General features: G+C 39.0%; 1 pseudogene; it reads left to right on the plus strand.

Annotated features, from left to right (window-relative positions):
* Positions 1-7,223: 7,223 nt before the first annotated feature.
* On the plus strand, positions 7,224-7,322 carry LOC120097220 (small nucleolar RNA SNORA24; annotated as a pseudogene).

Here is a 7,322-nt window from a genome sequence, read left to right on the forward strand (position 1 = left end):
TTTATAAACCTCAGAGGAATAGCTTTTATCAGCCCTTCTATTGTTTCTTTTTAATTGCATTTTTAATTTACATTATAATGTCATCCCATTTCCCAGTTTCTCCTTCAGAAATTCGCTATCCCACCCCTCCACCCCCCACCCACTCAGCAACTCCCTTGCACCTCCCCCCTAACATTCCCCTACACTGGGGCATCAAGTCTTGAGAGGACCAAGGGCCACTCCTCCCACTGATGCCTGACAAAGCCATTCTCTGTTCCATATGCAGATGGAGCCATAGGTCCATCCCATATTCTCTTGAGATGGTGGTTTACTCCTTGGAAGCTCTTGGGGGTCTGGTTGGTTAATATTTTGTTGTTTCTTTGGCGTTGCAAGCCCTTTCAATTACTTCAGTCTATTCTCTAACTCCTCCTTTGGAGACCCCATTCCCAGTCCAAAGATTGACTGAAACCATCCAGCTGTTATTTGTCAGGATCTGGCAGAGACTCTCAGGAGACAGCTATAATAGACTCCTATCAGCACGTACCTCTTGGTATCAACAATAGTGTCTGGGTTTGGTGGTTGTTTATATATGTGCTCGATCCCCAGGTGGGGGAGTCTCTGGATGGCCTTTCCTTCAGTCTCTGCTCCAAACTTTGTCTCCTTATTTCCTCCCATGAGTATTTTTGTTCCCCCTTCTAAGAAAGACTAAAGCATCTGCACTTTGGCCATCCTTCTTCTTGAGCTTCATGTGATATGTGGATTGTATCTTGGGTAATTCGAGCTTTTGGGCTAATATTCACTTATCACTAAGTGCATACCATGTGTGCTCTTTTGTGACTGGGTTACCTCACTAAGGATGATATTTTTTAGTTCCATCCATTTGTCTAAGAGTTTCATGAAGTCATTGTTTTTGATAGCTAAGCAGTACTCTATTGTGTAGATGTACCACATTTTCAGTATCCATTCCTCTGTTGAAGGGGCTCTGGGTTGTTTCCAGCTTCTGGCTATTATAAATAGGGCTGCTATGAACATAGTGGAGCAAGTGTCCTTGTTATGTATTAGAGAATTTTGGGTATATGCCCAGGAGTGGAATAGCTGCATCCTCAGGTAGTGCAATGTCCAATTTTCTGAGAAACCACCAAAATGATTTCCACAGTGGTTATACCAGCTTGCAATCCCACCAACAATGTAAGAGTATTCCTATTTCTCCACATCCTCACCAGCATCTGTTGTCACCTGATTTTTTTTTTTTTGTTGTTGTTGTTTTAGCCATTCTGACTGGTGTGATGTGGAATTTCAGGGTTGTTTTGACTTGATGACTAAGAATGTTGAGCATTTCTTTAGGTGCTTCACTACCATTCAATATTCCTCAGTTGAGAATTTCTTGTTTGGATTTATCCTATTTCTTAAAATGGTTATTTGATTCTCCGGAGTCTAACTTCTTGAGGTCTTTTTATATATTGGATATTAGTCCTCTATAAAATGTAGGATTGGTAACAATCTTTTCCCAATCTGTTGCTTACTGTTTTGTTCGAATAACAGTGTCCTTTGCCTTACAGAAGCTTTGTGATTTTATAAAGTCTCATTTGTTGATTTTTGATCTTAGAGCATAAGCCATTGGTGTTCTGTTCAGAAAATTTTCACCAGTGCCCATGTGTTTGAAGCTCTTCCCCAATTTTTCTTCTATTAGTTTGAGTTCACCTGGTTTTATGTGGAGGTTCTTGATCCACTTGCACTTGAGCTTTGTACAGGGCGATAAGAATGGATCAACTTGCATTCTTCTACATGCTGACCTCCAGTGGAACTAGCACCATTTGTTGAAAATGCTCTTTTTTATCCACTGGATGATTTTAGCTCCTTTGTCAAAGATCAAGTGACCGCAGGCGTGTGGGCTCATTTCTGGGTCTTCAATTCTATTCCATTGATCTACTTGTTTGTCTCTCTACCAATACCAATCAGTTCTTATCACTATTGCTATGTAACACAGCTTGAGGTCAGGGATGGGGATTCCCTCAGAAGTTCCTTAATAGTTGAGGATAGTTTTCACTATCCTGGTTTTTTGTTATTCCAAATGAATTTGCAAATTGCTCTTTCTAACTCTATGCAGAATTGAGTTGGAATTTTGATGGGAATTGCATTTAATCTGTAGATTGCTTTAGCAAGAGGGCCATTTTTACTATGTTAATCTTTCTAATCCACAGGCATGGGAGGTCTTTCCGTCTTCTGAGATCTTCTTCAATTTCTTTCTTCAGAGATTTGAAGTTCTTGTCATACAGATCTTTCACTTGCTTGGTTAGAGTCCCAGCGAGCTATTTTATATTATTTGTGGCTATTGTACAGGGTGTCATTTCCCTAATTTCTTTCTCAGCCTGTTTATCCTTTGAGTAGAGGAAGGCTACTGATTTGTTTAAATTAATTTTATGTTCAGCTCCTTTGCTGAAGTTGTTTATCAGGCTTAGTAATTCTCTGATGGAACTTTTATGGTCAATTAAGTATACTGTCATATTGTCTGCAAACAGTGGTATTTTTGACATCTTTCTTTCCAGTTTGTATCTCTTTGACCTCTTTTTGTTGTCTGATTGCTCTGGCTAGGATTTCAAGTACTATACCGAATAAGTAGGGAGAGATTAGGCAGTTTTGATTTTAGTGGGGTTGCTTCAAGTTTCTCTCCATTTAGTTTAATGTTGGCTACTGGTTTACTGTGTAATGCTTTTATTATTTTTAGGTATAGGCCTTGAATTCCTGATCTTTCCAAGGCTTTTAATATGAAGGGGTGTTGAATTTTGTCAATTGCTTTCTCAGCATCTAATGAGATGATCATGTGACTTTTCTTCAAAGTTGTTTATATTGTGGAGTACATTGATGGATTTTCATATATCAGACCATCACTGCATCTCTGGGATGAAGCATAGATGGATTTTCATTTTGATGTGTTGTTGGATTCAGTTTGTGAGAATTTTATTGAGTATTTTTGCATTGCTATTCATGAGGGAAATTGGTCTGAAATTCTTTTGCTCTGTTGGGTCTTTGTGTGCTTTAGGTATAAGCATAATTATGGCTCCATAGAAGGATTGGGTAGTGTTCCTTTTGTTTCTATTTTGGGGAATAGTTTGGATAGTATTGGGATTAGGTGTCTATGACGATGTGATAGAATTCAGCACTAAACCCATTTGGTCTTGGGCTGTTTTTAGTAGGGAGACTTTTAATAACTGTCTCTATTTCTTTAGGGGTTATGGATTGTTTAGATGGTTTTTCTGATCCTGATTTAACTTTGGTACCTGGTATCTGTCTAGAAAATTGTCCATTTCGTCCAGATTTTCCAGTGTTGTTGAATATAGGCTTTTGTAGTAGGATCTGGTGATTTTTTTTGGATTTCCCCAGATTCTATTGTTATGTCTCCCTTTTCCTTTCTGATTTTGTTATTCTGGACTCTCTCTGTGCCCTGTGGTTAGTCTGGCTCTGGGTTTATCTATCTTGTTCAGTTAGTTCCTGGTTTTGTTGATTCTTTGTATAATTCTTTTTGTTTCTCCTTGGTTCCTGCTCTCTACTTCTCTTGGGTGTATTTGCTTCCTTTTTTTTTCTTCTAGAGTTTTAGGTGTGCTGTCCAGCTGCTAATGTATGCTCTCTCCAGTTTCTTTCTGCAGGCACTCAGAGCTATGAGTTTTCCTCTTAGTACAGCTTTCATTGTGTCCCATAAGTCTGGGTATGTTGTGCCTTCATTTTCATTAAATTCTAAGAAGTCTTTAATTTTTTATTTCTTCCTTGACCAAGTTATTATTGAGTAGAGTGCTCTTCAAGTTCCGTGTGTATGTGGGCTTTCTGTCATTTTTTATTGTTATTGAAGAACAGACTTTGTCCATGGTGATCTGATAGGAAGAATGGATCATTTCAGTCTTCTTGTATCTGTTGAGGCCTGTTTTGTGATGGATTATATGGTCAGTTTTGGAAAAAAGTACCATGAGCTGCTGAGAATAAGGTATATTCTTTTGTTCTAGGATGAAATATTCTATATATATCTGTTAAATCCTTTTGGTTCTTAACTTCTGTTAGTTTCTCTGTGTCTCTGTTTAGTTTCTGTTTCCACGATCTGCCCATTGCTGAAAGTGGGGTGTTGAAGTCTCTCACTATTATTGAATGAGGTGCAATGTGTTTTGAGCTTTGGTAAGTTTTATTTTATGAATGTAGGTGCCCTTGTATTTGGAGCTTAGATATTCAAGATTGAGAGTTCATCTTGGTGGATTTTTCCTTTGATAAATATGAAGTGTCCTTCCTTTACTTTTTTAATAACTTTTAGCTGATAGTTGATTTTATTTGATATTAGTATGGCTACTCCAGCTTGTTCCTTGGGACTGTTTGCTTGGAAAATTTTTTTTCCAGTCTTATACTCTGAGGTAGTGTCTTCTTTGTCACTGAGGTGTGCTTCCTGTATGCAGGGAAATGTTTGGTCCTTTTCATGTATGCAGTCTATCAGTCCATGTCTTTTTTATTGGGGAATTGAGTCCATTGATGTTAAGAGATATTAAGGAATAGTTATTGTTGTTTCCTGTTATTTTTGTTGCTAGAGATGGAATTATGTTTGTCTGGCTATCTTCTTTTTGTTTGTGGAAAGATGATTAATTCCTTGCTTTTTCTAAGGGGTAGTTTCCCCTTTTCTGCTGAAGTTTTCCATCTCTTATCTTTTGTAAGACTGTATTTGTGGAAAGATATTTTGTAAATTTGCTCTTGTCATGGTGTAATATCTTGGTTTCTCCATCCATGTTTGTTGAGAGTTTTGCTGGATATCATATTGTGGGCTGGCATTTGTTTTCTCTTAGGGTCTATATGACATCTGCCCAGGATCTTCTGGCATTCATAGTCTCTGTTGAGAAATACGGTATAATTCTGATAGGTCTGCCTTTATATGTTACTTGACCTTTTTCCTTACTGCTTTTAATATTCTTTCTTTGTTTTTTGCATTTGGTGTTTTGACTATTATGTGACAGGAGGAATGTCTTTTCTTGTTCAATCTCTTTGGAGTTCTGTAGGCTTCTTGTATGTTCGTGGACATCTCTTTCTTTAGGTTAGAAAAGTTTTCTTTTATAATTTTGTTGAAGATATTTTCTGGTCCTATCAGTTGGGAATCTTCACTCTCTTCTATACCTATTATCCTTAGGTTTGATCTTCTCATTGTGTCCTGGATTTCCTGGACATTTTAGGTTAGGAGCTTTTTTTTTTTTTTTTTTTTTTTGATGGTAGTGGTCTTACCTCTGCTCTCAGGTGTGTAGGCGCTCCTTATGACTGGCTTTCAGCTCTGGGCACAGATAGAGAGTAGAAAGATTCTATCCCTGACTGCTCCTAGGTTCCTGTGTCCAGAGGGCTCTAGTTGGGTTCCTGTTGGGCCAAGAATTTCAGCAGAATGGTGGGCTCCTCTGAGCTCTCATGATTGTCTGCACTTCAGGGAGTCCAGCTCTCTCCCCGATGAGATTTCGGTACAGAGAGCTGTGGGTGTAGCTCAGCTCTGGACCCAGGCAGAAACTGGAAGGGTCCTGTCCCAGACTGCCCCTGGGTTCATGTGTCCTGAGGGCACTAGGTGAGTCCCTCAGAGTAGAAGTGGTGTTCTTACCTCTGCCCTCGGGTGTGTCAGCGCTCCTGTCAACTGGTTTTCAGCTACATATATGGATTATTGATATAGAACTTTTCGGAAATAATTAGTATAGGAGACTAAACAAAAGTTCCTTTTCTATGTTACTCATTCTGGTTTGTAGTTTTAGAGGAACTTCCCTGAGTTTTCTTCCCAAACTTGAGAAATCAGAAAAAGGACAAGGACAGATCAATCTGTTTTCAACTCCCTACTGAGAAAAGCGATTGCAGACCTCACATTAGTCTGTGGTCAGGTGGACCTCTGAGTTACAGAGCACTCTCCTGGTTCCCAGCCCAGACTCTGCTCAAAGGAAGAGGCTTGCCCTTGCAGCATTGGACTGGCAGTATCCTGTTAGGTCCTACAAACTAGCTTGTTCTGAAAAAGATTAGAGAAGAGGGCAGGGACAAGTGAGCTTGGCTTCCGGCTACTGGGTAAGCCGGCATTGCTATTGTTGTGGCAAGCTATCAGCAAGGGGGTAAGTAAAATTAGGACTGTGCTGTCTGTTTCTCCTCGAAAAAGTTGCTTTGCTTCCCAGGAAATATGAAAATGAGGGGAACGCTGTGTCTTCCCAACACCTCCAAAGTCACTGAAATGGTTTAATTAAGAATTGTAAGATGCGAAAAATCTTATGCTTTCTTTGAGCTGAAATCACTTTGCTGATTATTTCCATTTGTTGTCTTTTGAGAAGTGGTTTTCAACTGTTGGCGGAATGATAGTTTTTGGTTAAAACGTTCTTTGTAATAGCTAGAAAACATACATGTTATAGTTATGACAGGAATAGATTTTTTTCCTTAAAAGATAGTTTGAGGGTAAGTAAATCTTTGACATTTTAAAAGTTTGAAAATTAACCTTTCGGATTATTATGCTATTTAAAATAAGGTTCTAATATGAGCTTTTAGTTACCAAGAGGGACTAATAACATTACTTTCTTAACCAAAGGAGTATGGTAGGAATAAAAAGTTAATCTTGTGAAAGTGGTTTTTGAACTTGGAGCCATTGATATAGTTAATGTGGTCCACTAGGAATACTTGTTTTAACCCTTCATTTTTGGCAGAAAGGGAAGGCCCTTGTTTTCCTGGCCCGGAAGCATATTTTCTCATTTTTGGCAACTGAGTTTTAAGACATTTTCTATAATTCCATTTGGTGTATCTTTGGAACCTGGTTGCTGTGGTGGCTTCCTTTTCTTTCTTTCTTTCTTTTTTTTTCTTTTTTTCTTTCTTTTTCTTTATTAACTTGAGTATTTCTTATTTACATTTCGAATGTTATTCCTCTTCCTGGTTTCCAGGCCAACATCCTCCTAACCCCTCCTCCTCCCCTTCTATATAGGCTTCCCTTCCCCATCCTCCCCCCATTAACACCCTTCCCCCAACAATCACGTTCACTCGGGGTTCTGTCTTGGTAGGACCAAGGGCTTCCCCTTCCACTGGTGCTCTTACTAGGCTATTCATTGCTACCTATGCAGTTGAAGCCCAGGGTGAGTCCATGTATAGTCTTTGGGTAGTGGCTTAGTCCCTGGAAGCTCTGGTTGGTTGGCATTGTTGTTTATATGGGGTCTCGAGCCCCTTCAAGCTCTTCCAGTCATGTCTCTAATTAATTCAACGGGGGTCTCATTCTCAGTTCAATGGTTTGTTCCTTTTCTAACCACAAAAGAGCAGATTCTTGTTTATTGTCAAAGCTGTCACTATTTAATTGGTATCAGATTATAACTTGCACAGTAACCTTC

Source organism: Rattus norvegicus, chromosome 15, assembly GCF_021556685.1.
Source record: "Rattus norvegicus strain SHRSP/BbbUtx chromosome 15, alternate assembly SHRSP_T2T, whole genome shotgun sequence".
Classification (NCBI taxonomy): domain Eukaryota; kingdom Metazoa; phylum Chordata; class Mammalia; order Rodentia; family Muridae; genus Rattus; species Rattus norvegicus.